The 27,255-nt window shown below is 38.3% G+C and overlaps 1 protein-coding gene, 1 non-coding gene and 1 pseudogene across 5 annotated transcripts in view; all 3 read right to left on the minus strand.

Annotated features, from left to right (window-relative positions):
* Positions 1 to 27,255, minus strand: part of KAT6A (lysine acetyltransferase 6A) — a 175,283-nt gene that overhangs the window by 131,033 nt on the left and 16,995 nt on the right. The window lies entirely within an intron of this gene.
* On the minus strand, positions 13,994 to 27,009 carry LOC143677072 (vacuolar protein sorting-associated protein 45 pseudogene; annotated as a pseudogene).
* On the minus strand, positions 19,931 to 20,001 carry TRNAA-GGC (transfer RNA alanine (anticodon GGC)). The gene has a single exon. It is a non-coding gene; the product is annotated as a tRNA-Ala (tRNA).

Raw genomic sequence — 27,255 nt, forward strand, 5'->3', positions numbered from 1 at the left:
GATAGGTCAAGGCTACTTAAAATTTAGGCCTAAGAGTCACCCCCAAGAGAGCCTCTTTTGTTGCTCAGATGTGGCCTCTCTCTCCAGCCAACACAACAAGCAGACTCACCACCCTCCCCGTCTACATGGGACATGAATCCCAGGGGTGTGGAACTTCCTGGCAACATGGGAAAGAAATCCTAGAATGAGCTGAGACTCAGCATCAAGGGATTGAGAAAACCTTCTTGACCAAAAGGGGGAAGAGTGAAATGAGACTAAGTGTCAATGGCTGAGAGATTCCAAACAGAGTTGAGAGGTTGTCCTGGAGGTTATTCTTATGCATTAAGTAGATATCATCTTGTTATTCAAGATGTAATGGAGAGGCTGGAGAGAACTGCTTGAAAATGTAGAGCTGTGTTCCTGTGGCCGTGTTTCTCGAGGATGACTGAATAATGATATAGCTGTCACAAGGTGACTGTGTGATTGTGAAAACCTTGTGTCTGATGCTCCTTTTATCTACCTTGTCAAGAAACAAGTAGAACATATGGAATAAAAATAAATAATAGGGGGAACAAATGTTAAAATAAATTTAGTTTGAAATGCTAGTGATAAATGAGGGTGAGGGGTAAGGGATATGGTATGTATAATCTTTTTTTTTCTGTTATTGTTTTATTTCTTTTTCTGTTGTCTTTTTATTTCTTTTTCTGAATTGATGCAAATGTTCTAAGAAATGATGAATATGCAACTATGTGATGATATTAAGAATTACTGATTACATACGTAGAATGGAATGATATTTTAATGTTTTGTTTGTTGTTATTAAATTAAAAAGAATCATATAAAAGCAAGTCTCATACAGAGTTAGTCCACAGGCCAGCTGGCCCCTGCTCTAAATCAACTGTTAAGGGGATATTTTGAATTGGGAAAGAAGAGTGATGGGTGAGGGGAGTAACCTTTAAGTGACTCTCCTAATGACTATTTCTATGTGGTAGCTGTACAGAAGATGGACATTCATGTCACTGACAAGATATATGCATCACTGAATATGTGTAACCTACATTTTTTCTATTCTCTTTCACAATATCACTCCCCAGTATCACTTTTTCTTAAAGGCTATCTTCCCAACTGTAGATAAGTAGACATTTGATCCAAATACACAAAACAAAATTATCTTGAAGTGTACTTAGTGTCCTGTACACCTCCTCCCTTGTTTCCAAATACATTATCCAATAACCTAATATATTTCTCATTAATAAGCAGTAATACATGCATGATAGGCATGCTGTAAGTACCACTGGTAATAAATATATCTAGGGATTGTCAACTAATCAAGATTAATTCTTTTATGAATATTTGTTCAATACCCACTATGTACTAAGCAATGAGGAAAAAAAGACTGTGACCTTCTTGGAGCTTAATTCTAGAGAGAGGCAACTAATACAAATATTATTTATAAAACAAAATATACAATATGTCAGTCAGCAGTAAGTACTATATACGAAAACAATACAGGAAAGGGGAGTAAGGAGTTTCAGTAACATGACTGCAGTTTTAAATAGCATTATCAGGGAAGGAAGTGAGGTAAACAAGCAATACAAGTATTACTTTGGAGACCCCAGGAGCTCTGGGCATGAATGTTATCTTATCCATGAGCCCTGTCTTAGCATGCTCTTTATACACAAAGAAAGGAATAAGAGCTACACAAGGTGTGAGATTTTGTTTTGCTCACTGAAGTATCCCAAGAGCTAAGGACTGTGCCTGGAGCATAGCACTGAACAGATTATCTATTGACCATCTGTTCCAGATGGAGGGAACAGCAAATGCAAAAGACCCTAAGGCAGAGATGTGGCTGATGGACAAAAGAGGAAGGAGAGAATAGTAGGAAGTAAAGTGAGGAAGTGTGAGGTTGATGGGGGGAGGAGGGATTCCGTAACATCTAGAGTAGGGGTCAGCAAACTACAGCCTGCAGAACAAATCTGGTCTGCCACCAGTTTTTGTAAAATTTTATTGGAAAACAGCCATATTCCTTTGCTCTCCTATTGTCTGTCTCCTTTCATACTACAATGGCAGAGTAACAGGGAAACAGAAAAGTTTGCTAATCCCGATCTAGGGCATTATAAAGACCTAAATTACTTTTCACTTTCCCTCTGAGCAAGATGGAAAACTATGAAATGATTTTAAACAAAGCAGTAATGAGTCCTGGCTTAACTTTTAAAAGATCACTCCACTGACTGTGTAGATGCATTGGGACAAGAACAAATTCAGGGAGGATAATTAGGAGGCAATAGCAATGGCCTAGTCAAGAAGTTTGAATGAGAGAACAGCAGAAGAGGAAGTGTAAAATGAATGGATACTAGATATATTCTAGAGCAGGACTCAGCAATCTTATTCTATAAAGAGCCAGACAGTAAACATTTCAGACTTTGCAGACCAGATGGTCTCTGTTAAAACTATTCAATTCTGCCACTGTAGCTCAAAAGCAACCAGAGGCAATACATAAATGAATGAAAGTGGTTATGCTTCAATAAAACTTCATTTATGGACAAATAATTTTCACATGTATGAAATAGGCTTCTTTTGATTTTGTCCAACCATTAAAAAATGTAAAAATACTTCTTGGCTCTTGGACTACACAAAAAATTTGACAAAAAATTTGGCTCATGGGTCATAAATTGCCAACCCCGAATCTACACAGTCAAAAAAATTTACTCCTGGATTAGATGCAATCTGTGAAAAAAAAAAACTTCCAGATATGCTAATATCTTTGCTACAGTTAGGTTTTTTTTTGTCATATATATTACAAGGCAAAATAATTTCTGAACCAAAATTCTGTAATCAGCTATTATAGGTGATTCACAATTATCTGTATCCATGCTGTAGCTATCCAAGCACAAATCACAGAAAAACTGACTGGAGGCAATATACCAGTAAAAAGAACTGTCTTAAGACTTATGAGTTACAAGGAAAGAAAATTACAAACAAGTTTCTATTATGAATATAGATTCAACAATTCTCAAAATAAAAAGGTGCAAATTTAATCTAACAGCAAATTAAAACTATACATCGTGACCAACTGGGTTTTACCCCAGGAACACAAAGGTGTTTCCACAAAAGAAAATCAATTAATATCATATACCACATTAACAAAATAAAGGGGAAAAAACATATGATCATCCCAACTGACAAAGAAAAGGCATTTGACAAAATCTAGCATCATTTCTTGATAAAAACACTTAGAAAAATAGACTACAAGAAAACTTCCCCAAAACTATAAAGGGCATATACAAAAAAAATCACAACTAACATCAGTACACAATAGTAAAAGACTGAAAGGTTTCCCTCTAAGATCAGGAAAAAGACAAGGATGCCCACTGTCAAAACCGTTACTCAATATTATAAGGGAAGTTTCAGCCAGAGCATCCAAACTGGAAAAAGAAATAAAAGGCATCCAAATCAGAAAGAAAGAAGTAAAACTTACACTATTCGCAGATGATATGATTGATTCTATATATAGAAAGCTCCAAAACATGTACAACAAAGCTCCTTGAACTAATAAATGAACTCAGCAAAGTTGCAGGGTATAAGATCAACATGTAAAAAGCAGTAGTGCATCTATACACCAAGAAATGAACAATCTGAAAAGGTAATCAAACAATTCCGTTTACAACAGCAACTAAAAGAATCAAATACCTAGAAATACACTTAAACCAAGGATGTGAAGGACTTATACATGGAAAACAAGAAAGCTTGTTAAAAGAAATCAAAGAAAATCTATAAACATTCCATGCTCATAGACTGGATGACTAAATATGTGTTAAGATGTCAGTTGCACAAAAAAAAAATAAACAACAAAAAAATAAGATATCAATTCCACCCAAATGATTTATAGATTCAATGCCATCTCAAACAAAATTACACCAGTTGCAGTCCCTTGGGGGACAGTGTAGCAGTTCCACAGGAGACATGGGGTAGGTTTGTCAAATGATCCTGAAACCTCAATGCTCTGTATATATCTGGAGGAACTAAATGAGTGTGAGGCAGGAATAGACATTTGCACATTGGTATTTATGGAGGCAGTTTCCAATCCACAATGGATGAAGGTGGCCTAAGGGTACAACAGATGAGGAATGGAAGAGGGAACTATGGTGTATACATACAATGGACTGCTGAGCAGCTGCAAAAAGGAATGAAGCTGTGAAGTATGCAATTAGTTGTATGAACTTTAAGGACTGTATGATGAATGAAAATGTCAGGAACAAAAAGGCAATTATTATCAAGCCTCAATCATATGGACTAACTATAATATAAAAACTTGGTGAACCAATCTAATCTACTTCTCAGTCAGTGCATTCTTCAGCCACCTCCATCTACTGGGTCTCATGTAAACTCTCCAAAGTCAACATTCCATCAACACTCTAAATTTAAGATAATTTGATTGATTGGCAAAAGCTGGTAAAACATATGATTGAACACGGTACTGCTACAAAGAGGAACAAAGTTGTGAGGCATGAGGCGAAGTGAACTAACCTGTGGGACATTTGGTGAAGCAAAAAAAGCCGTAAAAAAAGCAAATACTGTATGACCTCATTCAGAAAATACTTACAAGAAAACTGGGGCCTAGGCTATAAACTCTTAGAGCAGTCATATTTAGTTCGGAGTGGTAATAGTTATTTCTGGATTTTGAGGGGCTGTTTTATATATGTATAACCTAGTATTTAGAGATAAGAATGAAGCCGATCACGTTGGGATTAAGGTAACAGAATACAGGGGTAAGGAAGACATGGCCTGTATTTTAGAACTTCATCTACTCTTTGAGACCAAAGGAAGAAAGTTTTATTATGTCCAGAACCTAAATTTTCTGTAGCACATAATCTAACTCAACCTGTCTGGATAGATCATTTAAACAATCCAAACCCAGGGAAACCAGAATAAAAGCCTTTAATTCTGTATAGTTTAATATAATGCCTGGACACATTCCCGAGTATATTAAGCAGATAATCAAAAAGTATTGGCACCCCTTCTCCGCCGGCGCTCCCGCCATCATCCAGCCCTCCTCTCCCTCTTTCCCTGCCAGCGCTCCCGCCGCCATCCAGCCCTCCTCTCCCTCTTTCTCCGCCGGCGGCGCTCCCGCTGCCATTCAGCCCTCCTCTCCCTCTTTCTCCGCCGGTGGCGCTCCCGCCGTCATCCAGCCCTCCTCTTCCTCTTTCTCCGCCGGCGCTCCCGCCGCCATCTAGCCCTCCTCTTTCTCATTCTCCGCCGGTGGCGCTCCCGCGGCCATCTTGCCCTTCTCTTTCCCCTTCTGCTCCGGCGGCGCTCCATCCGCCATCTTATCCTTCCCTTTCTCCTCCTACTCCAGCGGCTCTCCAGCCACCACCGTGACCTCTTCCGCCTTCACTGGCTCCTCCGCCACCGGCCTCGACAGCCTTGCCACCCTCACCTTTCCTCCTCCAGAATAGCTACTAGGGGAGTAGAAACGATACAGAACAGCTCCCAGAATCATGACAGAGATCAAAAAGACAGCATACCCCATCCTGGAACGGCTGACTGTGTGGGAGAACCAGCTCCGGTAAGATCGCCAAGGGGCACGGGCTTTCCCCGGGCGGGGTGGCAAGCGGCCGGGGTCCCTCCCTTCCTCCTTCCCGGGCCAGCTGGCAGAATTGGGCAGGAAGTTCCCTCAAGCCGCGGCGGCTGGCGCCCCCACCACGTGAAGCCCCCCGGACCAACTGAGAGAACTGGATCGGAAATTCCCAGACCGCGGAGAACGGTGACGGTGGGGGTCCCTTCCAAACATGTGACTCCCTAGTCCGGCTGGGAACGGTGCACTCTCCCGGGCTGCAGCGGCTGGCGCCCTCCCGCCACGCTTGGCGCCCCGGGCCGACTAGGAAATTTGGACGGGCGCTCTCCCAGGTTGCAGCAGACGGCGACCCTCCCCGCGTTCGGACCCGCGGGCCGGCTGGTACTCTTCCAAGCCGCTTCGGCTGGCAAACCTTCCCCACGGTGAGACTTTTTCAAAGTTAAAGGACCCACAGCACCTTTTACGGGTGGGACCAGCAGACAAACGTGTGCCACGAGCGCCACCTGCTGGGAAGGATAAGAAAAACAGAACCCAGAGATTTCACAGAAAAATCTTTCAACCTGTTGGGTCCAACACCCAGGGAAATCTGACTAAATGCCCAGACGCCAGCAGAAGATAACGGATCACGCTCAAAAAATTGAAAATATGGCCCAGTCAAAGGAAAAAACCAATAGTTCAAATGAGATACAGGAGCCGAAACAACTAATGCTGAATATACGAACAAAAATGGAAAACCTCTTCAAAAACCAAATCAATAAATTCAGGGAGGACATGAAGAAGACATGGGCTGAACAAAAAGAAGAAACAGAAAAACTGAAAAAACAAATCACAGAGCTTATGGAAGTGATGGATAAAGTAGAAAAGATGGGAAAAACAATGGATACCTACAATGATAGATTTAAAGAGACAGAAGATAAAATTAGTGATTTGGAGGATGGAACATCTGAATTCCAAAAAAAACACAGAAACTATAGGGAAAAGAATGGAAAAATTTGAACAGGGTATCAGGGAACTCAAGGACAATATGAACCGCACAAATATACATGTTGTGGGTGTCCCAGAAGGAGAAGAAAAAGGAAAAGGAGGAGAAAAACTAATGGAAGAAATTATCACTGAAAATTTCCCAACTCTTATAAAAGACCTAAAATTACAGATCCAAGAAGTGCAGCGCACCCCAAACAGATTAGACCCAAATAGGCGTTCCCCAAGACACTTACTAATTAGAATGTCAGAGGTCAAAGAGAAAGAGAGGATCTTGAAAGCAGCAAGAGAAAAACAATCCATCACATACAAGGGAAACCCAATAAGACTATGTGTAGATTTCTCAGCAGAAACCATGGAAGCTAGAAGACAGTGGGATGATATATTTAAATTACTAAAAGAGGAAAACTGCCAACCAAGACTTCTACATTCGGCAAAATTGTCCTTCAAAAATGAGGGAGAAATTAAAACATTCTCAGACAAAAAGTCACTGAGAGAATTTGTGACCAAGACACCAGCTCTGCAAGAAATACTAAAGGGAGTACTACAGTCAGATACAAAAAGACAGAAGAGAGAGGTATGGAGAAGAGTGTAGAAAGAAGGAAAATCAGATATGATATATAGAATACAAAAGGCAAAATGGTAGAGGAAAATATTATCCAAACAGTAATAACACTAAATGTCAATGGACTGAATTCCCCAATCAAATGACATAGACTGGCAGAATGGATTAAAAAACAGGATCCTTCTATATGCTGTCTACAGGAAGCACATCTTAGACCCAAAGATAAACATAGGTTGAAAGTGAAAGGTTGGTAAAAGATATTTCATGCAAATAACAACCAGAAAAGAGCAGGAGTGGCTATACTAATATCCAACAAATTAGACTTCAAATGTAAAACAGTTAAAAGAGACAAAGAAGGACACTATATACTAATAAAAGGAACAATTAAGGAACAATTAAACAAGAAGACATAACAATCATAAATATTTACGCACCGAACCAGAATGCCCCAAAATACGTGAGGAATACACTGCAAACACTGAAAAGGGAAATAGACACATATACCATAATAGTTGGAGACTTCAATTCACCACTCTCATCAATGGACAGAACACCTAGACAGAGGATCAATAAAGAAATAGAGAATCTGAATATTACTATAAATGAGCTAGACTTAACAGACATTTATAGGACATTACATCCCACAACAGCAGGATACACCTTTTTCTCAAGTGCTCATGGATCATTCTCAAAGATAGACCATATGCTGGGTCACAAAGCAAGTCTTAAAAAATTTAAAAAGATTGAAATCATACACAACACTTTCTCGGATCATAAAGGAATGAAGTTGGAAATCAATAATAGGCAGAGTGCCAGAAAATTCACAAATACGTGGAGGCTCAACAACACACTCTTAAACAACAAGTGGGTCAAAGAAGAAACTGCAAGAGAAATTAGTAAATACCTACAGGCGAATGAAAATGAAAACACAACATATCAAAACTTATGGGACGTAGCAAAGGCAGTGCTAAGAGGGAAATTTATTGCCCTAAATGCCTATATCAGAAAAGAAGAAGAGGCAAAAATTCAGGAATTAACTGTCCACTTGGAAGAACTGGAGAAAGAACAGCAAACTAATCCCAAAGCAAGCAAAAGAAAAGAAATAACAAAGATTAGAACAGAAATAAATGAAATTGAAAACATGAAAACAATAGAGAAAATCAATAAGGCCAGAAGTTGGTTCTATGAGAAAATCAATAAGATTGATGGGCCCTTAGCAAGACTGACAAAAAGAAGAAGAGAGAGGATGCAAATAAATAAGATCAGAAATGGAAGAGGAGACATAACTACTGACCTCACAGAAATAAAGGAGGTAATAACAGGATACTATGAACAACTTTACGCTAATAAATACAACAATTTAGATGAAATGGACGGGTTCCTGGAAAGACATGAACAACCAATTCTGACTCAAGAAGAAATAGATGACCTCAACAAACCAATCACAAGTAAAGAAATTGGATTAGTCATTCAAAAGCTTCCTAAAAAGAAAATTCCAGGTCCAGACGGCTTACATGTGAATTCTATCAAACATTCCAGAAAGAATTACTACCAACTCTTCTCAAACTCTTCTAAAAAATCGAAGTGGAGGGGAAACTACCTAATTCATTCTATGAAGCCAACATCACCCTCATACCAAAACCAGGCAAAGATATTACAAAAAAAGAAAACTACCGGCCAATCTCTCTAATGAATATAGATGCAAAAATCCTCAATAAAATTCTAGCAAATCGTATCTAACAACACATTAAAAGAATTATACATCATGACCAAGTAGGATTCATCCCAGGTATGCAAGGATGGTTCAACATAAGAAAATCAATTAATGTAATACACCATATCAACAAAGCAAAGCAGAAAAATCACATGATCATCTCAATTGATGCAGAGAAGGCATCTGACAAGATTCAACATTCTTTCCTGTTGAAAACACTTCAAAAGATAGGAACACAAGGGAACTTCCTTAAAATGATAGAGGGAATATATGAAAAACCCACAGCTAATATCATCCTCAATGGGGAAAAATTTAAAACTTTCCCCCTAAGATCAGGAACAAGACAAGGATGTCCACTATCACCACTATTATTCAACATTGTGTTGGAGGTTCTAGCCAGAGCAATTAGACAAGAAAAAGAAATACAAGGCATCAAAATTGGAAAGGAAGAAGTAAAACTATCACTGTTTGCAGACGATATGATACTATACGTCGAAAACCCGGAAAAATCCACAACAAAACTACTAGAGCTAATAAATGAGTACAGCAAAGTAGCAGGTTACAAGATCAACATTCAAAAATCTGTAGCATTTCTATACACTAGTAATGAACAAGCTGAGGGAGAAATCAAGAAACGAATCCCATTTACAACTGCAACTAAAAGAATAAAATACCTAGGAATAAATTTAACTAAAGAGACAAAAAACCTATACAAAGAAAACTACAAAAAACTGTTAAAAGAAATCACAGAAGACCTAAATAGATGGAAGGGCATATCGTGTTCATGGATTGGAAGACTAGATATAGTTAAGATGTCAATCCTACCTAAATTGATTTACAGATTCAATGCAATACCAATCAAAATCCCAACAACTTATTTTTCAGAAATAGAAAAACCAATAAGCAAATTTATCTGGAAGGGCAGGGTGCCCCGAATTGCTAAAAACATCTTGAGGAAAAAAAATGAAGCTGGAGGTCTCGCGCTGCCTGACTTTAAGGCATATTATGAAGCCACAGTGGTCAAAACAGCATGATATTGGCATAAAGATAGATATATCGACCAATGGAATCGAATAGAGTGCTCAGATATAGACCCTCTCATCTATGGACATTTGATCTTTGAAACGGCAGTCAAGCCAACTCACCTGGGACAGAACAGTCTCTTCAATAAATGGTGCCTAGAGAACTGGATATCCATATGCAAAAGAATGAAAGAAGACCCATATCTCACACCCTATACAAAAGTTAACTCAAAATGGATCAAAGATCTAAACATTAGGTCTAAGACCATAAAACAGTTAGAGGAAAATGTAGGGAGGTATCTTATGAAACTTACAATTGGAGGCGGTTTTATGGACCTTAAACCTAAAGCAAGAGCACTGAGGAAGGAAATAAATAAATGGGAGCTCCTCAAAATTAAACACTTTTGTGCATCAAAGAACTTCATCAAGAAAGTAGAAAGACAGCCTACACAATGGGAGACAATATTTGGAAATGACATATCAGATAAAGGTCTAGTATCCAGAATTTATAAACAGATTGTTCAACTCAACAACAAAAAGACAGCCAACCCAATTACAAAATGGGAAAAAGACTTGAACAGACACCTACCAGAAGAGGAAATACAAATGGCTAAAAGGCACATGAAGAGATGCTCAATGTCCCTGGCCATTAGAGAAAGGCAAATCAAAACCACAATGAGATATCATCTCACACCCACCAGAATGGCCATTATCAACAAAACAGAAAATGACAAGTGCTGGAGAGGATGCGGTGAAAGAGGCACACTTATCCACTGTTGGTGGGAATGTCAAATGGTGCAACCAATGTGGAAGGCAGTTTGGCGGTTCCTCAAAAAGCTGAATATAGAATTGCCATACGACCCAGCAATACCATTGCTGGGTATCTACTCAAAGGACTTAAGGGCAAAGACACAAACGGACATTTGCACACCAATGTTTATAGCAGCGTTGTTTACAATTGCAAAGAGATGGAAACAGCCAAAATGTCCATCAACAGAAGAATGGCTAAACAAACTGTGGTATATACATACGATGGAATATTATGCAGCTTTAAGACAGGATAAACTTATGAAGCATGTAATAACATGGATGGACCTAGAGAACATTATGCTGAGTGAGTCCAGCCAAAAACTAAAGAACAAATACTGTATGGTCCCACTGATGTGAACGGACATTCGAGAATAAACTTGGAATATGTCATTGGTAACAGAGTCCAGCAGGAGTTAGAAACAGGGTAAGATAATGGGTAATTGGAGCTGAAGGGATACAGACTATGCAACAGGACTAGATACAAAAACTCAAAAATGGATAGCACAATAATACCTAATTATAAAGTAATCATGTTAAAACACTGAATGAAGCTGCATCTGAGCTATAGGTTTTTTTTTCTATTATTACTACTTTTATTTTTTTCTCTATATTAACATTCTATATCTTTTTCTGTTGTGTTGCTAGTTCTTCTAAACCGATGCAAATGTACTAAAAAACGATGATCATGCATCTATGTGATGATGTTAAGAATTACTGATTGCATATGTAGAATGGTATGATTTCTAAATGGGTTAATTTCTTTTTTTCCGTTAATTAATAAAAATATATATATATATATATATTTCTTTCTACCATTCTTTTACCTCTAGAAATAAATTTTATCTAGAAGGGTGGAAAAAAAAATTATTGGCAAAATCCTGTGAGGAATGAGGGAAAAAATACAGAACTATTAAACTTTACACCTGATACTGTGCCAAACAGTAGTGGGACACCCAAATCAATAGGCCAAGCCCTTGATCTGGAGGCTTGCTCTTGTGAAGCTTATGTATGTAGCAGAGAAGCTTAGCCTACATATATGTCTGTCTAAAAATCACTCCAGAGGACCTCTTTTGTTGCTCAGATGTGGCCTCACTCTCTCTAAGCCCAAATCTGCAAGTGAAACCACCACCCTTCCCCACAATGTGGACATGACATCCAGGGATGAATGTCACCTTGGTGGTGTGGGAGATGAATCCCAGGGATGAAACTGGCTCTGGCACTATGGGATCAAAATGCCATCCTGACTAAAGACGGGGAAATTCTAATAAATAAGGTATCAGTGGCTGAGAGAGGTCAAAAAGAATTGGGAAGCTATACTGGAAGTCACTCTTATGCATGTTTCAGTTAGATATTCCAACCTATCACAACATGCCAAATCCCAACCAAAACCATTCCTGCCAATCCTAAAGAATACCTAGGGCATTATATAAGATTCCACAAAGTTTCCACGCACTAGGGTAACATTCTAAAACCTACAACCTCCAGATGGGTCCCTGGACCAGATAAGTCCTGGAATGCAAAGGGGACAGAACTTCTAGAACATCAACTAGTTTCATCCCTCTATCCCCTATTATAAACAGCCCCTTCCAACATGAAAAAGTTAGAATGGGCACAGCCCAAATACCCCTAAAGAGTGGGAGAAAGATCAAAGGTGATGGTGGAGTTATACAAAAAAGGTAGGGATTAACAAATGAGTATGAGTGCTGAATCATTAGACTGATATTTCTTTTAGCCTCCAGTACCTTAGAGCAGTTAGAAACAAAAACCTAAAATTGAGGAATTGTAGCCCATACCAAACTCTGAAAGCTGTTGTACAACTAATTGTTGCGATATACTTTGAAATCTATTGCTTTTATGTATATATGTTATTTAAAGAGAAGGAGGAATATAATAGAGAAGATAGGATTCAACAAATGAGTATGAATGTTGAATCATTATAACAATATTTCTGTTGGTCTCCAGTTTCTTGGAGCTACTAGAAGAAAAAAATGAAAAATTGTGAACTATAAGCCACACCAAACTTTTAAAAAAACTCAGTGAACTGAAGTCAAGAACGTGGGTTATCAGGTTGAGGCCTAGTGTAAAGGGTCCTAGATTGTTAATTCTTACAACAAAACAGTCAAATATATTCAGGAGGGGTAACTGTTAATTCTAAATTCTGAGATACTGAGCTGTTCGCATATAACCTGGTCATTCCCAGAAACTTCGGGTATTTATGTGACACCTAAGACTCAGAGTTAGAGCTCTGAAATCTATGAAAGTCAGCAGTATCCCATATAGGAAATTTTTAAAAAGCTGAAAAAGTGATCAGACTTCAAGTAGAGATATGAATTAAGCTGATCTGGATAGGACTAAGGTATATCAGAATACAGGGTGAAGGACGATATCGCCCTTATTTTAAAACTTCAACTTCTCTGTTTATTTGGGAGAGATGTTTATTTGGTACAAAATTTATATTTTAGGAAGTGCATTTCCTAATTTAATTTAACTTGTATGGTCAGAACACTATAAGTACATGGAATCTTGAATAGAGCATGAGACTCCGTTGGTTTGTCCAGGTTAATGTGATGTCCCAATATATTCCAGAGTAATCTGGGCAATGAATAAAGAATTATTTGCAAAGTCCCCTTGAGGGACTGGGGAGAAAAAAGGATATATTCAACTTTCCCATTTGGAGAATGTCTGATATCCTTTCACAAGCAGTGGGGACAGCCAAATCAAAAGATCGGACCCCCTAATCTTAGGGTTCACCCCTATGAAACTTATTCCTGCAAAGGATAGGCTAAGCCTACCTAAAATTAGGTTAAGAGTCACCTCTTTTGTTGCTCACATGTTTCCTACCTCTCTAAGCGAATTCAGCAAGTGAACTCACTGCCCTCTCCCCTACATGGGACATGACTTCCCCGAGTGTAAATATATCTCCCTGGCAACGTGGGACAGAACTCCCAGGATGAGCTGGAACTAGGCATAAAGGAACTGAGAAAGCCTTCTTGACCAAAAGAGGAAAGAGAGAAATGAAAAAAAGTTTCAGTGGTCCAGAGATTTCAAACTGTCAAGAGTTTATCCTCTTAAGCATTACACAGATATCCCTTTTTAGTTTATGGTGTATTGGAGTAGCTGGAGGGAAGCACCTGAAATGTTGAGCTGTGTTTCAGCAGCAGCCTTCATTCTTTTTTTTTTTTTTTTTTTTTTTTTTTTGTGCTATCACATACATAAGAAATACATTTATTCAGTAAAGAAACCATGAGAAAAGTAAGCTGGGATGGTCTCAGACTTATTTTTAGTTCATCACTGGGAGTCTCAGTGTCTATGCCAACGATTCAGGAATCAGCAGGCTACGGGGATGGGTTTTAATGACAAGCACAAACCCCAAAGCTCCTCTCGAACACATCTGGTCAGTGAGGCAGGCCTGCAGCGGGGAACAGGGAAAGCTGTGCCATTCTCCCCTCCTCTCCATCGACATCTCATCTCCTGCTGGCTGACTGGGATGTAACTTGAGAGCTCTCCTTGCTTCGGCTGTGCAGTCCAGAAGCCAGAACTTCCTCTAGGAAACTTTTTGTGTTGTGCACTGTGGTTCCTCCCAGGACAATCCTTACTCCAGGAGTGGTACGATTCAGATGATAAATGGTTAGAGCCTCTTCATAGGTGGCTCCTCCAATTATAAACACAATGATATCCTGAGGTCTGTCTCTGAGTGTGCTGGGGCCCAGATAAGGGTACTGGTTTTCCTTTGATGAGCTGATTCAGGGTCTCATGTAGGAAAGGCTGATGCTGTGTATATACATTTTCTACTCCCTTCAATCCTTTGAGGAACTGTTTGGTAATAGCTACGGCATCTTTGGGGCTAAAGAGGTCACTTCCTCTGACCCGTTTACCGCCATATTCAACAATTGTAGACACAAGCTTTCGATACTTGTCAGAAACCCCTCTATTCCTGAGGTCCGTCATGAGCCCTGGCAGGCTGTTGCTGCTATGCCACTCATAATGCACAGCATAAAGCATCACCAGGCGGGCAGCATCAAACTCTGTCACTTTAGGACTGTGCAGGAGTCTCTTCATATTCTTCATGTCTGCTATTGATTCTAATTTTTGCTGTTCTTTTGGTTTCTTCTTCTGAAAGTCTTCCATGAGATTCTTTATATTGCTCCCAATCTCAGCAAAGTTCAGGTACATATTATTAGCATAGAATTCATCATTTTCAGCAGATAGGACCACTTCTCTCAAGTCTTTACTGATCCCCGGCACTCTGGAAAGATCAATCGGTTGTTGTTTATGCCCAATAGTTCATGGACCATGGCCTGATATGTCCACTGGTTTAGCAATGGGATGATGGCATCATCACAGCGATCTAAAATAAGTAGCAAAGGAGGAACCTCAGTCTGCTGGAATTCAAACAGTTCATATTCTTTAGTTATCACTTGCTTAACACATTCAGCAAGTCTCTTTGCTGCCTCTGATGAAAGCTGATAACGAATCATGGGACACTTTTTCAGTGATAAAAGGAGAGCTGTCAATCCTTGAGTTGCCCTTGACAGCTGGGTTGGATCCCAACTTCGACCCTGAAAGCAACCCAAAATATTGAGGGAAAACAAATGTGGATTCACAGCAATGTAATCACCATAAAATTCCTGAACCTCAGCCACAACTTCCTGTTCATCAGCTTCAGCCAATGACTTCACATCACTCTTGCTGATCACATTACTGAAATAAATAAAATATATACTGTATTTGGGTCTTCGGAGCTCCTGAATTAAATAATCCACATTCTCCTTCATAGGGCGAAGAAAACAAATTGCCTTCAGGTGTTTCATGATCTCTCGATTTTGGGAATGAATTCGTTCAAACAGGTACACCTCATTCTGAAGAATCTCTGATTGAGTGTACACCATACTCACAATACCAGTCGTCTCTTTATCCATGAGAAGCACTTTCATGCCAGGCCCGCTGTCCTCTATCATTTTGGAAATGTACTGTTTCACAGCAAAAACCACGTTCATGGTGGCAGGCGGACAGCTACCCACGGCACTCCGGGCTTCCCTAGTCTGGCTCCGCAAACCCCCCGGCCTCCAGCCTTCATTCTTGAAGATAATTGTTTAAAGATAAAACTTTCACAATGTGACTGCGTGACTGTGAAAACCTTGTGTCTGATACTTCTTTTATCCAGGTATGGACAGGAGTAAAAAAATATGGACAAAATAAATAAATAAATAATAGGAGGGACAAAGTGTAAAATAAATTAGGTAGATGGGAATACTAGTAGTCAATGAGAAGGAGGGGTAAGAGGTATGGTATGTATGAGATTTTTTCTTTTTATTTCTTTTTGTGGAGTGATGCAAATGTTCTAAAAAAAATTATTATGGTGATGAATACACAACTATGTGATGATACAGTGGCCCACTGTTCGTATACCATGTATGGAATGTATATGTGTGAAGATTTCTCAATAAATATATTTTTTTTATTCCACCAGCCTACTTTGAGAAATAGAAAAGCCAATCATTAAATATATTTGGAAGGGCAAGTAGCCTAGAATAGTCAAAAAAAACTCGAGAGAGAAAAAGGAAATGGGAAGAAAATTACTTTAAAGCATACTGAAAACCTATAGTGATCACAACAGTGTGGGTCTAGCATAAAGGAAGACATACTAATGAATGGAATCAAACTGAGAGTTCCGAAACAGACCCTCACACATCCATGGTCAATTGATTTTTTTTTATATGGGTTACATTTTCACCACTTCAGGTGTTTCCTTCTAGCTGCTTCAAGACACTGAAGACTAAAAATAAATATCAATATAACAATTCATACTCATCGGTTAAATCCTAATTTCTCTGTTATAACTCCTCCTTCTCCTTTGATCTTTTTCCCAATCTTGAGGGATATTTGGTTATGCCCATTCTAACTTTTTTCATGTTGAAAGGGGGTGTTGACAATATGGGGTAGGGGGGGTGGAACTGGTTGATGTTCTTGGAGAGACTGGCACCTTTAAGTTTCAAGATCTATCTGGCCTAAGAACCATCTCCAGGTCTTAGGTTTTGGAAAAGCAAACTTACTGTGTGCAATTTTCGTAGGATCTCAGAGTCCAGGGTATTCTTCAGGGTAGACGGGAAAGATGTTGGTTGGTGTTTGGCAAACTATGGTAGTTAGCAATATCTAGTTGACAGCTGCATTAGAGTAGCCTCCAGAATAGCCTCTGTACTCTATTTAAAATCTCTTCGTCATTGATACCTTATTTTGTTACATTTCTTTTCCCCCTTTTGGTGAAGTAGATACTGTTGATCCTATGGTGCCAGGACCAGACTCATCTGTGGGAGTCATGTCCCACATTGCCAGGAAGACTTATACCCCTATATGTCATGTTCCACACAGGGAGGGAGAGAAAGAGAGGCCACATCTAAGCAACAAAAGAGATGTGGTGACACTTTCTCTAAACCCAACTCTGTAAGTGAAATCACTACCCTCCCCCCTACATGGGACATGACATCCAGGAGTGAAAGTCTCCCTGGCAGCATGGGAGATGGCTCCCAGGAATGAGTCCAGCCGTGGCACTATGAGATCAACAATCCTATCCTGACTAATGGGGGAAAAGTGTAACAAAGTATCAGTGGATAAGAGAGTTCAAAAAGCATCAAGAGGCTACTCTGGAGGTTGCTCTTACGCAAGCTTCAATTAGACATTGCTACCTATCATAACTTGCCAAACCCCAACCAAAACCATTCCAGCTGATCCTAAAGAACACCTAGGGCAATATATAAGACTCTACAAAGGTTCCATGCACCAGGGTAACCTTCCAGAAACCTACAACCTCCAGAAGGGTCCCTGGATCAAGTAAGTCCTGAAACCTAGAGAGCCCAGCCTCTCCAGAACATCAGCTAGTTCCATCTCACTACCCCATATTAGCGACAGCCCCATCCAACATGAAAAAGTTAGAATGGTCATAGCCCAAATACTCCTAAAGAGTGGGGGAAAGAGCAAAACTGATGGTGGAGTTATACAGAGAAGGCAGGGTTTAACAAACGAATATGATTGCTGAATCATTAAACTGATATTTCTTTTAGTCTCCAGTATCTTAGAGCAGCTAGAAGTAAAAATCTAAAATTGTAGAACTGTAATCCATACCAAACTCTGAAATCTGTTTTACAACTAGTTGTTGTGCTATGCTCTTAAATTTATTGCTTTTTTATATATATGGTATTTTTCATAAAAAGAAAAAGAAGTTGATTGTGATGATAAAAAAAAATATTTCTTCTAGCTTCCTATATTCTGGAGCAGCTAGAAGGGAAAAATCTGAGAGGATGGTACGGTATTCCATGACAAACTCTGGGATCTGTCCTGTAACAACTTGAAGAGTGCTTTGAAAACTATTGCTATTTTCTTTCTTTGCTTTGTATATATGTTACATTATACAATTAAGAAAGTTAAAAAAAAAAAAAAGGTCCTCCAGAAGTAACTCAGGCTAAGCTTCTCCACTACATACATAAGCTTCACAAGAGCATCAAGATCAAGGGCTTGATTTGGGTGTCCCTAATGTTTGACATGGTATCAGGGGTTTCCCCAGGGGTAAAGTTTAGGCAAAATGATTTTGCATATAAAAACAACATATAGACAACTAGGAAAGTAATTTAACTCTTTAATGTTTTCACATCTGTAAAAATTAAGGGTTTAAATTTAAAGAATTCCTAAGACTTTCAGTTCTATAATTAAATGTTATTTCTCACCTATTAGAAATAACACCTCTATGAAAGGTCTTACATATGAGTAGATGTTATTTTTGAAGTGCTCCTCTTTATGATTTTGCCTCCAAGAAAATTTTAAGATTTTTAAGTCCCAGGGATATTTTTTTTCTTAACTTCCCTCAACACATAATAAACAGTTGTACAGGCAGGTCAGAAAGGAGGGAAAGTAACATCCATTTACTGAGGGTGAAGAAAGTGCTATACTAGGTGCTATAAAATACAGTGCTCCTGGGATGGGCCACAGTGGCCAGGCAGAGTTCTCGCCTATTCGGTACCTACCCATGCCAAAAAAATTAATTAAATACAATGCTTCTTATATTCTCCAAAACTATGGGCTGTCATTATCTCATGACTAAAATAAAGGGCAGTTAGTACTGTGCCCAAGTTCACACAACTAGTTAGGTGGTAAAATCAGAAAGCAAACTTCAGAGCCCAAATTTTTATTAGCCTATGTGATGTAAATGATTGAGTGTCCAGGGATGTCCTCTAATGTCTGGGAATTATATATTTTTAAATATTGACCAGAAAAGTTTATAGACATGCTTCACTGCACAGTTATGTTGAGACTCTCTAACCTGTCATGGCTTCTACCCTCATATAATAAAAGGGGAAAACAAGCCTTTGTGTTTTTTGGAGTTCTGACTAAAATTCTGGAGTAGTATTTCTTGATCTTTTCTTTTTCCAGTGATATACAAGACAAATGACAATCACATGCATGATATATTCTCAGGGGTATCCCTAGTCATATAAATAGCTCAGCTCTAAGATAGCATACTAGAATGTAAATGAATCAACCACGCTGTTAGTAGTACGTTGAATTATGTACCCCAAGGAAAAGCATGTTCTTAATCTTACTCACATTCCTGTGGGTGTGAAACCATTTTTAAATAGGATCTTTTGAAGATGTTATTTTTAGACAGGGTGTAGCCAACAGAATGGGTGGATCTTAATCCATATTAAGAGGAGGCCTTTCAAAGAGAATAAACCAAAAGCCAAAGAAGGCCACAAGGAGAACCAGGAAGTCAGAATAAACCTGAAAAAGAGAGAAATCACCAGATGACAGAGGCTGAGATACAACTCAAGGAACCCCAAGGACTGCGGCAAGCCAATACCAGAATGCGACAGATTTGGGGGAGATGGAATGGCCTTGCCAATGCCTTGATTCTGGACTTCTTAACTCCAACCCGTGAGTCAATAATGCATATCGGTTAAGCCAATCCATTGTGTGGTATTTGACATCACAGCCTTGCATACTAAGAAGACACTTTCATAATTTTCAAGTAAATCACTCCTTACTTTATTGCTAAATTATTTTCAACATGTCTCACAGCAGAGCGCAACACACTTTGGGCAAATCACAGCCCCCACGCCAAATCCAGCACACCACTGTTTCGTAAATAAATTTTAAATAATTTCTTTTGTTGTATGCTCTATGGTGGGGGTCACATTTCATTCTTTTCCCATGTGAGTATACCATTATTGCAACACCATTTGCTGAAATTGTTATTGTTGTTTCTTGGGGGTTTTTTGTTTGTTTTTTGGGGGAAGTGCATGGGCTGGGAATCGAACCCTGGTCTCCTGTACGCCAGACAAGAATTCTACCACTGAACCACCCTTGCACCCCCTGTTTCATAAGTTAATTTTATCAGAAAACAATCATTTGTTATGTTTTATCTACAGGGACTATGCACTACAACAGCAGAGGTGAGTGGTTAGGACAGAAACTACAGGGTCCACAAGACTAAAATATTCTTCAAGAGTAGAATGTATCCCTTTACAGGAAAAGTTTGCCAATTCCTGCTCTAGACTGAGATTAATTCTATTCAGAGTTCTATTCTATACCTACTGAGAACTTATCTGTTAATATACAAACTATGCTAAGTATTTTCATGAACCTGTTTAAAATAAGTTTTCATACTTATATTCTCAGAGCTGTTAACTTTTCCATCATCACCTACATATACTTTATTTCCTTGGCTTCCTCTCTTGACTGAGAGCAGCATGTCTAACATTCCTATATATTCCCAGCACCTAACATAATGTCTGGTTCCTAGACATTCAGTGAATATCTGATGAAATATCTGGAAATAAGCATATGATTCAAGATAACCAGTCTATAATAAAGAAGAGACTGACAAGAACTATTTTGATGTGCTCAGTCCTATAAAACTGTTACTCAAAGTGTGTTTTATGAACCAGCAGCAGTGAAATAATCGGAAGCTTGTTAGAAATGCAAAATTACAGGCTCACCAAAGACCTGAAACTACATTTTAATATGATCACTCCAGATGAAAATTTGAGAAGCAGTGCTATATAATATGGTGCCTAATCATATTAAAGTCATTAATATGAGTGTCAGTATGGGCCAGGTCACTTTACCTGGGGACAAATACCTCCAGGACTTCATCCTTAACCTAATTTTTTTTTAAATATTCTTATTATGATATCTTCATGTACTTACAACATACAATCTGTCCAAAGTATACAACCAATGTCTCACACTATCATCACACAGTTGTGAATTCATCACCACAATCATTTTTAGAACATCTGCTTCACTCCAGAAAAATAAAAAGAAAAAATCCATACATCTCAAACCCCTTACACATCCCTCTCCTTGACCACTAGTATTGCAATTTACCCAATTTTTTTTTTACCTCTTATCCCCCCCATCATTTTTAAAAATTTTTTGTCCTAATTTTTTCACTCATCTGTCCATACCCTGGATAAAGGAAGCACCAGCCACAAGGTTTTCACAATAACATGGTCACACTGTAAAAGAAAGCTATACAGTTACACAATCATCTTCAAGAATCAAGGCTACTAGAATACAGTTCAACAGTTTCAGGTACTTCCCTTTAGCCATGCCAATACACCACAAACTAAAAAGGGATATCTATAAAATAACCTCCAGGAAACTCTCTGTTTGAAATCTCAGCCACTGAAATTACTTTGTCTCATTTTTCCCTTCCCCCTTTTGGTGAAGAAGGTTTTCTCAATCCCATGATGCCAGGTCTGGACTCATCCCCAGGAGCCAAGTCTCACGCTGCAAGGGAGATTCACACCCCTGCCTCACCCTAATTTTGAGCTTAAAGATTCAGAGTAACGATCTATTTAACAACTTTAATAAAAGAAGTACATTGCTTGGGTTTGTTTGCTTGCTTATAAAGGAATATTTTTTCTTCTTCTTTTTTTTTTTTTTCCAGGGTAGAGAATATACTGTTACTTCCAAATACTAAACACTGGGCCCAAAAGGGGGTTCTTCAAATATTTTGCCTATTCCAAAGGAATGTGACCAGAGAACATCCATCCTAATTTAAAGAGATTAGAGTACTGAGAAATGCTTTTTAAACTATCTGGACGTCTATTTCTATGTCTTGTTGGGAATTGATGTTTGCTTGTAAAAATTTAAAATGGTCTTTAAAATATGACAATATCTTGTGGGTTAATAAACTGACTTCTGAGTTTTACTTTACTGGAGAAAGGAGAAGGAAGTCAGCACTTCCTTCTATTTATTTTTTAAAGTGAAGGCTGAAAACCCATGTTTATTTTTAAAGTGAAGGCTAAAAAATCTTCTCTGGCTAGAGACAATCTTTAGAAAGGCAGTTACTTCCGATAATTTAGGTACTGTTGCTATTCCCCTTTTATAGAAAAAGAAACTGAAACTCAAACAGGGTTAAGTAACTGAACAAAGATCAAACAAGTAAACGGTTAGGTAGGGTTCTGTGCTCTTAAATACTCTTACATAATCCTTATATCAAAACTAATCAGAACCAGTATTGCAATAATTCAGGGAGTCCTTTAAACTACTGCACTAGTTTAACAGAATTTCAGTTTATCTCAATTCTGAATTCATACTGTTTTTTTCCTTTTGACCACTCCACTACCCTCCACATTGCAGCACTCTACACTTTAGCCATATAACTTTGGGAAGCACTTGACATCCGTGAGTTTTTGCTTCATTTATAAAACAGACAACCTTACCTAAAGGGTTGTTGTGACCTAAATGTAATACCTCACCTATAACACATACTCAAAATTATACACATATATGTATATATAATACATAGTCAAACATATGTTTTTCAATACAAATACTACATAATGAAAGTATAATCAGTGCTTTAAAAGAATGACAAATCAAGACATACTAAAGCATCTATTAAATAGTATATCCCTGCATCAGTTTCAAAACAATACAAGGTTTTGATACAAGTGACAGAGGGCAGGAAAGACTCATTGTATAAGATAGAAATTTATAAGTATATTCCACTGCTTGCAGAGAAACCCAACAAAAAGAAAGATATTTCTTAAAGCAACATAATAACAGCTAAAAAAAATAAAATAAGAAAGAAAGAAAGAAAAACTCAACAAACATGTGGACAACCAAAGCTATAGGCTGAACCCCTAATCTTGGGGTTTATTCATATGAAACTTAACCCCACAGGGGATAGGTCAAGCCTACTTAAAATTAGGCCTAAGAGTCACCCCCAAGAGAACCTCTTTTGTTGCTCAGATGGGGCCTCTCTCTCCAGCCAACACAGCAAGCAAACTCACCACACTCCCCCCCTGACTACGTGGGACATGCCTTCCAGGGGTGTGAATCTTCCTGGCAACGTGGGAACGAAATCCCAGAATAAGCTGAGACTCGGCATCAAGGGATTGAGAAAAACTCTAGAATGAGCTGAGACCTAGTAGCATCAAGGGACTGAGGAAACCTTCTAGACCAAAAGGGGGAAGAGTGAAATGAGACAAAGTGTCAATGGCTGAGAGATTCCAAACAGAGTCAAGAGGTTATCCTGGAGGTTATTCTTACGCATTAAGTAGATATCACCTTGTTATTCTTACACATTAAGTAGATATCACCTTGTTATCCAAGATGTAATGGAGAGGCTGGAGGCAACTGCCTGAAAATGTAGAGCTGTGTTCCAGTAGCCATGTTTCTTGAGGACGACTGTATAATGATAAAGCTTTCACAATGTGACTGCGTGATTATGAAAACCTTGTGTCTGATGCTCCTTTTATTTACCTTGTCAACAGATGAGTAGAACATATGGGATAAAAATAAATAATGGGGGAACAAATGTTAAAATAAATTTAGTTTGAAATGCTAGTGATCAATGAAAGGGAGGGGTAAGGGGTATGGATGTAAAATTTTTTTTCTGTTTCTGTTTTATTTTTCTGTTGTCTTTTTATTTCTTTTTCTGAATCGATGCAAATGTTCTGGGAAATGATCATGATGATGAATATGCAACTATGTGATGATATTGTGAATTGCTGAGTGTATGTGTTGGAAATGTTCGTGTTTCTTTCTTGTAATTTTTTTTTAATTAATAAAAAATTTTTTTAAAAACTCAACAAACTTCTGATCTGTAAGAATTGTACTCTTTTTATGTAGTACAGTTCCTGACAAAGCCTGACAATAAAAATACACATCATAGGCTGTCTCTGGTCACTAGGTTGACAGACTAAACTCAAATGTAAGTGAAAGAATAGAGCCAAAAATGGGTAATAATTTTTTCGCGTATCAAAACTATCAAATATCAAATCGTTTGGTAACACTGTTTTGCAGTGTTTTGCAAACAGTGTAGGGATATGGGCACTCTCATTCACTGTTGGTGACCCTCTAAATATCAAAACTACCAAAGTATATACCCTCCAACCCAATAAGAAACTTATGAAGTAAAATGATGTACATGAGATTATTCATTACAGCACTGCTTGTTATCTTTTTTAAGATAACACACACGAAAAAAAAAACTGGAAATAAATGTCCATTAGTAAGGAATTGGTTATATAAATTATGATACACCCATAGAATAGAAAGCCTTAGGTATAGATATGGAACACTTTTTAAGATACGTTAAAGAGAAAAACAGGTGCAGAACAGCATGCTAACGTATGCTACAGCCCTTCTTCAGGAAGAAAGCATTACCTTGATGATATCTTGATTTGGACATTTTCTCAGTCTCAAAACTGTAAGCGAATCAATTCCCACTGTTTAAGCCAAACCATTTCACGGTATTTTGTTTTAAGCAGCCTCACAAACGAAAACATGCTCTAAGTTTAAAACATTGGTTGTTTACAATCTTGGCCCATTCTTATGCAATGGGAGGAATGTTTATCCCTATCACCACTAATGTGTTCCTTGCCCTAAAGAATAAATCTTCAGGTAAAATAAATTATTTCTTCTGCCATTAAAAGACTGAGAGAAAAAAAAAAAAAGAGATAACTGGGCAACTGCTGGCTTCATTACTCTGTCACACCTTATAAGAATATACCTAATTAAGTATAAAGAATTATGCTTTCATGTTTTCTTTTGATACAACTCTTTGTTGTAAGGTAGGCATTCCAGGGGTTATGATAGCCATCAGCTTAAAGAAAGCACTAATGTCAAGTATAAAACCTGCTTATAAAATGCAGAAGCATAGAAAATGCAATGTTTACTGAGGAAGCAAATGACTTCAAAAATGAGGTCTAAAAGTTAGAGATGCGATTTTTTTTTAAAAATTAATATTCAATTAAACATTTTTTAAGTGCCTAGAATGTTTTGTTTCGAGTTCTAGGCCTTTGAACATGCTGTTCCCTCTGAAGGAACTTTCTTTCCTACCCTGCCCATATGGTTCCCCACCTTTGAGACTTCCCAACCTCTCCTCAACTTCTGTTTCTACAGTACTCTGTGCTTACCCTATCAGAGTACTTATCACTAAGTGTGCTAATTACAGACACCATTTTTTCTTCACCCAGTACCTAATCACTGTGCTGACACCCAGAAGATGCTAAGTGAATACCTGTGAAGCATGTAAGACACTGTGCTAGGAAGAAAGGAAGATACAAAGACAAGGTCCTAAGTTCACTAATAGGAGAGGCAGGCTAAATCAACAATAAAGCTAAAATGGGCTCTGATGGAGCTGAACACAGGATATAAGAGGTATGAAGAGAGGCCTCTAAGGCAGTCTGGGAGGAGGGTGGGTAAGTGATGAGGAGAGAAACAGAAAGAGGATATGCCTAACCTAAGTCCACAAAGATAAACAAGATCTAAATGGAGAAAAGATGATCATTCCAGGGAAAGGAAAAACTTAGAAGCAAGAGAAAACAGGGTGTATCTAAGGACATACAAATAGTATGGTATAGTTCAGTGGTTCTCAAACCTGAATGTGCACCACTTAACCTGCAGGTTGCTGCACCTACCCCCAGTTTCTGATTCAGTAGCCTGATATGAGGACAAGAATTTGCATTTCTAACAAGTTTTCAGGTGCCACTGCTGATCTGAAGACCATACTTTAAGAACCACTGGTATAATGGAATACAAGGGCATATGAAGAAATGGGGGCAGTGGTGGGGGAAGGGGTATAGGGGGAGGATGTTTTCACATCATTTAAACTGTGCCATAAAAATAGGCCCTGAACGATTTTAAGCAGAGAAGTGATTTTAATTTTAAAAAGATGGTAAAAATAGTTGATATCTGTAAAGCCCTTAATATGTGTGAAGCACTATTCTAAGATTCTAAGAACTCTTTATATACAGCAATAGCCACTGTACACAGTAGCTATTAACTACGAGGTTATTTAAATTAAATTACAATAAAACAAAATTAAAAATTCAGTTCCTCAGTCATACTAGCCACATTTCCAATGCTCAACATCCAATGTGGCTAGTGCCTACCGTACTGGACAGAGAACACTTTTGTCTTTGCACAAAGTTCTAATGGACAGGACTGAACTACATTAACTCATTAAACCTCATCATTCCCTTATGAGAGAGGTACTTTTTACTCCCATTTTAGAGAAGAAAATAGAGCAAGAAAGGTTAAGCAAATTACCCAAGGTCATACAGCAAGTAGTAGCAGTGTGGAATCAAACCACACTGCTACTTGGTCTGGTTTTCAATCACCTCATAATAGGATCACCTTTTGACAAAAAAGTGGAATAGAGTGATACTGGAGGAAGAATAACCAAAGAGAAGGCTACTAAAATAAATCAGGAAAGAAAGGATGAGGACTTACACTAAGAGAGTAACTGGTAGAAGGGAGAAGAAGTTAATTAAAAGAGTGTTAGCCCTCTTTCTTCCCTGGCACTGCCTACGGAGGTGGCAGCCATCTCCTACCCAGCATCATGGTTGCCCTCAGACCCTAGTGAAGTCCAAGAACATCAAAAAGAAAAAAAAGGGAGGGGGGGAACAAAGAAGTTCATCTGGCACCTGTCAGACAATAAGTCAAAATTAAGCCTAACTGGCAGAAACACAGAGGCACTGACAACAGAGTGCAGAGAATGGTGAAGGGTCAGATTTTAATGCCCAACATAAGTTATAGGAGAAAAAAGAAAAAAAGAGCACATGTTGCCCAGTGGCTTCCAAAAGTTTCTGGGCCACAGTGTCAAGAAGCTGGAAGTGCTACTGAGGTAAATCTTACTGTACTGAGATTGCTCATGTTTCTATTAAGAAATGCAAAGCCTTAGAGGAAAGAACAGTTCAGTTGGCCATCAGTTACCAATCCCAAAGCCAGGATACACAGCAAAGAAAATGAAGAGAGTTCATTTGAAAGCTTTATCTATGTTAAATAAAACCATAAAACTCTACCTCTATGAATGAATGTTGTGCTGCTACAAAACAGGACAAAGTCATATATATATATATATATATATATATATATATAAACTGATATTCAGAAATAAGAAAGATGCCCATCAAGTCGGGGTTAAAGTAATTCAGAACACAGGAGTAGGGAGGACATTGTCTTTATTTTAGAACCACACATACTCTTTGAGACCAAAGGAAGAAAGATATATTTGGTCTGGAATCGAAATTTTCTGTAGCACATAATCTAACTCAACCTATCTATAGCTCATTTGAACAACTGAAATACAGGGAGCCCA

This window comes from Tamandua tetradactyla, chromosome 3 (assembly GCF_023851605.1).
Source record: "Tamandua tetradactyla isolate mTamTet1 chromosome 3, mTamTet1.pri, whole genome shotgun sequence".
NCBI classification, from domain to species: Eukaryota; Metazoa; Chordata; class Mammalia; order Pilosa; family Myrmecophagidae; genus Tamandua; species Tamandua tetradactyla.